Source organism: Amblyomma maculatum, chromosome 2 (genome assembly GCF_055883805.1).
Source record: "Amblyomma maculatum isolate TAMU_Amacu chromosome 2, ASM5588380v1, whole genome shotgun sequence".
In the NCBI taxonomy this organism is placed as follows: domain Eukaryota; kingdom Metazoa; phylum Arthropoda; class Arachnida; order Ixodida; family Ixodidae; genus Amblyomma; species Amblyomma maculatum.
The window spans coordinates 37,336,073-37,342,452 of NC_139345.1; positions in this window are offsets into that span (position 1 = coordinate 37,336,073).

Here is a 6,380-nt window from a genome sequence, read left to right on the forward strand (position 1 = left end):
CAATGCCTAAATTAACGACTGTCACAGAGGTGTGACTTAAGAGAAGAAGAGGTTGGAGTTTTGAGAACCTAGCCACATAGTTCTTATGCTCTGTGTGAAGTCTGAACTCCAGCTTAAGTAGTAAAATCTCGTTACAAGAGACACTCAAGGGACCTGAAAAAGATGTCTCTTGTAAGCAAGGTCTCTTCTAACCAAAAATTCTAAAAGCACTGTTTTGATCAGTTTACTGCACATCAGCATATAGTAAATGCATTCACACACATTAACAGGAATTTTTCAGGAAAGCAAAGAAGTTATTCTTACTAGTATGTATTTTTGTGAGTGCGAAGTGTATTCCTTCCCAAATTCTGGAGGTAAAGCACTTCACTTTGCAAGCCTTCCTATTGCTCTAATACCTTTGAAGCTTCATCTTCAAGGAAGCTTTCCACAGCATCTATATATGGGCCCTCTCACATCATGTCACCACATCTAAAGCCTGCTTTTCTGAAACTGTTTTACACAGCTTCATTTCTCAGGTCATTCCAGACACCTGAAATCACCTGAACAGCAAACTTCGCATCAATTACTATTGTAGTCTGCCTATCGAGCAACAGGCGTCCTACCAAACTTGCTTTGTATAGCAACTTAACTGAGCGCATAATACCTTTGTCCACTAGTTGAAAGTAGGGTGTGGAGTTTGGAGGGAAAATTAACTTTAGTGGCTTTGAGCACGAGAACTTTGATACTTTTGGTGCTGCAAGAAGCATTGTTCACAAAGAGAAAGACATCAGGATTCTCAGCTTTCATCTTGTGATCAAATTTTAACAGCGAGGAGTTTAAAATGCTGAATGTCATTCATGCATTTTGATTTGCTTCGTAGGTGACAGTAATGCGATGCCAGTGGCTGAAACAGTGGGGTCGTTTTGACTTTCCAATCATGGGGAGGCACTCCTCAGTTCCTGACATATACAAGAAAAAGGATGTTGATATGGAAGAGAATTTAGCTAAGGGAATCTGAAGTGCATCATGTACGAGTTGGTATGCTTCAGCTGCATTGCATGAGCACACCTGGGTTGTGTCTCTTCTAAATAATGAAGAATTTACTCCAGGGACATGAAAAAGTTGTCCTTAGTAACCAAGTGCCTCTTGTAACCATACCTCCTGTATGCAATATTGTTAACATGGAAGACATGGGAAAACAAACCAAATCATTTTTAAATGTCTTATAACCAAGTGACTCTTGTAACAGTGTCTCTTGTAACGGGATTTAACTTAGATTACTGCTGAGTCCACAAATAAGAGAAATCTGCCTTGCTTGCACCCTTATCATAGCATTCCTAGTGCTCAGATAGTTGGGGTGCTTCAGCTTAGGACATGTCACTCTTGTGCTGTGTCACCAGTACTTACTGCACACTTCACAACAGTTCCCATTTGTTCTTTTGTTCAGTACATCAGCCAAGGCTGTTTCACTACTTTCCCGTGTTGTCATCGAAGTGCTTCTTTGTTCCTACTTCAGCCTAGTAAACTCAAAGAGGTCTCAGTGCAGTGGCAGTTATATAATTGTTCATATTCATTTTCTTAATGTGGAATTTTGTGCGTGTGACCATTTTCAACGTAATTTTGTAATCGGTGCTGTGCTTTGCTTTTCACTTACTGCTGTCCTTTATACATTGTTGTCCAAGACAGTACTTCTTTTCTTATGTGTATCGTACATTCTATGCTGCTATGCTGTGCATATCTTGATGCTTGACATGACACTTGCCTCATGTTCTATATACAGATGATGGGCGGCACCCACTTTCATGATCTCAGCATTTGATGGCTACGGTGCCATCGGGGTGTGTCAAACGAATGTACAGGCTGGGATGAAGTCCAGACACAAAAGCAGACTCACTGCTGCGGGAGCTGCATTGCACCTGCTGTAGAGAGGGTACAAAACGAAAAGGTGAAGATGGGTACAGAAATAAGAACAAAAAAGGTGGACAGCTGAAACAAGCACTCCATTAGCATTGGTCCATAACCAAGCCTAGTGAGGTAACCTGCAATCATCAGGTGGTACACCCAGTCTGACATCCACACCACCAATGGAGGTGTTGCCAATCACGGGGCTGCTCTGTCAGGTGTTCTGGCTCTCCTTTCTGTCATTGCTTCGGGTCATGCTTGCAATTGCAATCCTCAACACTGCACCACGAGTGCATTTGTTAGGGATGTTTTTGTTTTCTCTAGGCAGCATCCGGAGAGAAAGTGTAAGCTACCCGCAGTGGCGTGGGTTCAACATTGTGGTTTCAAGCCAGTTGATGGCCTCAACAAGTATGTTTGGCCATAACCACCAGAGAAAGAACGTCAAGTGCTAGAAAAAATTGACGTATTTGGGGTCTGGAAAGTGGACCTCTTCTTTACACTGTCAGGAATATTGCTCATACCGTTGCGGCAGAAAGCAATGTGAACAGTGCGGCGCCTATGTGTTCTGCTGTTCGAATTTATTACCTCCATGTTTTTACCTGGGTGTTAATAAAAATATACTACAATTGTTCCTTATTGTGTCGCTGACAACTCTAGCATGGTTTTGTTGTTGCCCAATCAAAATTATGGGGGTGTTCCTCCCGCAAGAATGCGCCACGAGGGGACTAGATGCTACAGTCGCCTTCTAGCCCCGACGTGCCAGCCCTAGCAGACAGAGCTGTGACCCCCAACCCGCGGTGCGAGAAATCGCCACTGCGGCGGGTTCGGGCCAGAGGGGACAAACACGAGTTGCGTACTCGAACAAGAGTTTATTACACTGCTCGAGTACACGGCAGGAGAATAGCAATCAAGAACAACCGCCGTGTAGCGAGCGAAAGCTGCGTACGGGGGTGCAATAACAACCACCTAATGGGGAAGCGCGCCAAGTAGGTGAGAGGAGGAGTCTTCTCACCTGACACAGCTTCTCGCTCACATCCCGTTGCGGTGCCTACGGTCAGTGCGCGATTCTCGGTGACGGCGGTGGTCTCCTCGGCGGAAATCATGAACCGCGCGCGTGCGCGCCCATTCGCCGAAGACCCCAGCGAGTTGCTTCAGTCGCGCTCCTCGACACGGAACGGGAGAGGAGGTCTCCCGGTTACGCCGGCAGGAAAGAGGGAAGCCCGCGGCAGCGTCGCCGCAGTCCCGGGAGGCGGCGGGGGGTGGCCAGCGTGCCCTCTCCTCCGCCAACCTCTCTGCCAGCGCGCGTAATCACGCGTGTTAATTACGCGCGGGCGTTATAATGGAGGAAGGGGATTGTGAATCCCCACAAAATGCAGGGGAAGAATTTCGAACAGCAGTGCGGGTAGAGGTGGCATTGTTCGCGTTTCTTTTTATCACTCCCGTACATAGCATGGATGGCTTCAAATCATGACCTTTTTGCCAGTCACAAAACACTTGGAATGCACCCTTGAGCCCCAGTTAGGCCATCAGCTTGAGGTGTCCTAAAAGGTGAAATCAATAAAATAATTTCCATCAATCTGCTACAACAGTTTTAGCAGGGTGAACCAATGAAATGGGCATGATTAAAATTATGAGAAAATATGCCATGCATACAAAACCTACGTTGTGTCTATCTTGTGTTTTTTCTTGTGTGTGTCTTTCTGTGCGCAACTCGTTCCTACAACAGCATACAAATAATTTGTCTGGATATTATACTAGCATCACTCATTTGGTTTTGTTCATGGAGTTTAACATCTAAAAGTGAGCATGCATTTCATGCCTACAATTTCTTTTGTACCGTGCTTGGGGGCCACAAAAATTTTTGAATGGACAGCAGAATATATTCTAATACAACAATTTGAGATAATTTTTATGAATGAGCTGCGCAAAATAAACATGCCAAGAAATATGCCTGACACGACTGCACCCGGGGTACTTCTTGTCTGCTGGTGTCAATCACGCACCATCGCAAAGCGCATGAAGAATCGAGAAAAAAATAAAGCACAAACAATAAGGAGGGCTTCTCCTGGTTCCTCAACTTGTGGTAAGCACATGTACGGATAGTATGGTCTTCATTCCTAAAGGCATCAAGACGCCACATGACTGAACACAGTGTGTCACAAACTAGTGCCAAAGGTCATGTTGCACTCTTTTTATTTCGACAGGATGACGCCCATGGTTTTATCAGTTGACCAGCAGCAAGCATCACATTTAAGCGATTGCCTCATTGCAAACTATCTGTGTGACAAACAAATCTGTTATCTGATTGACAACTCAAAATTAACCTCATCCATAGCTGGTTACGTTCCATGCAGCAATTTCTGTTTACAGACAGCAGTCCACTTGACTCTCACACGGTGATAATCCCATGTGTTAGTGGGAAATGGTTAATAAGCAAAGTGGCCTAATTAAACTTTGGCACTAAATATGCACTTTATAGCTGGCCAAGTTTAAGAGACGTGGGTGAAAAATTTTATTAGTTGAACACTGTTGCCATAAAACAATGAATGAAAAAAGTTCTCAATAGAGCAACAGAAATTTCTCATGAAAACTTCTCATCTTGAACCAGCTGTTCCCATTTCATGACCGGAAGCCCCCAGCTGAACCAGACGTGTCCAAAACAAAATGAGTTGTTGCCCTGCTGGAATCACATACTTTATTAAAAAACCAGAAGGCTCTCTTCAGGAGAAAGTATTCTTGTACAAAGCCATTTGGTACTGTATTCAGACTATATCAACGAGCATCAAATGAGAAGGCTTCCTTCTGAAACAAATAAATCAAAGTGCAGAACTGGTATGCTCTTTGACAAGTTAAACCAGCAGCAGATCAAAAGGCTTCCTTCTGGGGCTATATGAAACTAAGAAACCAGCAGCTCACCAATAAGAAATTATCACCTGAGTATTGGCCTCACCACTTGAGAGGCTGTGTTTTGGCTCGAACTCTGTTTTATTCGTTAGAGTTGTTAATCTGCATTGAATTCTGATTTAACATTTCACTATACAAATTTGTTTATACATGGCTTTTGACAACAGTGCCATGGCAAGCGTGAATGAAGTAGAAAAAAATCAAGCAATGAGTAGATGCGTACAAGATTCTAGATGCTTCTATACATTAGTTTTATGGGGAAAAAAAACCTGAATAATAGAGCATATCCAAAAAAAACGGGTGTCTGGATTTTCATTCGTCGAATTATACGAAGCCATGCAGTCTTGACATTGATGTGTTGCTGGCGTTGTGTATGTATTGGTGTTTGATGGAGCAAAAAAGAAAAGAGAGAATAAGAGGAAAGCATGTTTTTTATTTACTGTTTTCATTTGTTGGTGTGTAAACGAGCGAGGCACATACCTATACGCACTTACCTGCACATTTATCAGCAGCAGTGGATGAAACCCAAGTTCGAACCACATACAGAACACAGATTTAATACCTTCAGTATTGAAGTGTGGGACCAGTGGTATGTCTATGTCATGTCATCCAGCTGTAGCCAATCGGAAACAGTCACCTTTGCACACCAGATCATTCATTATTATCAAAGAAGGTGCTGTGCCATGTGTCATGCCACTTGCTGTGAAGCATCAAAACCCTAAATTTACTACACAGCTGCACATCTCACATCGTGATTGATGCAGTGTCTTGGGTTTGTGTGGTAGTCGGTGCTGTCCATGTAGCAGGGCTGAATTGTTTGTGTATGCCATTATTTATGTGTCATTGTTGCTCTTATAAAGATTGAGGAAATTTCACAATCATAGCAGATGCCTCGTGATGTGTCCAGTATTATTATCATCAATTATCTGTTGCACTCTTCAAAACATTGCAAGCCCAAGCCAGTGGATCACTGTTATAGTGCACTAGAATAATTCACTGTAATCACGTTAACAAGTGTGGATAACATTGGATTATGGTGGATTGTGTTAGATAAAGGTGGAATTTTTTTGGTGGGGGAGGGGGGAGTGCGTTGGATTGAAATTAGAATGCATAAAATTAAGCTCAATTAGGTTGGATTACAGTGCATGAGTTGTAGTGGGGTATATTAAGGTGGGATAAGGCGGATTGGAGGGTCAAATTCTAAAGTTAAAGCTCAGCTACTTTGGTCATCTGATGAGAAGAGAGGAGTCGCTGGAGAAAGATTTGATGTTGGGAAAGGTTGAGGGTCACCGGAGAAGGGGTAGGCAGCGAACGCGATGGTTAGATGGCATTCTCGAGGTGCTGCTGCAGATGAAGTTATGTGATGTTAGGAAGATAATGAGAGACCGGAAAGCGTGGCGTGATATGGTCCATAGGGTCACGAAGAGTCGGACACGACTGAACTGAACTGAAGGCGGATTAGGTCGTGATCCAGTGGCCATTCTCCATGACTTCACTTGGTGGAAACTTCAAATGGATCTCGATTGTGGTTGGTGCTTGACAACGTTACTAGATACTTGGTGCTTGATACGGTGAATAAACGAAAGTTGTTCCGG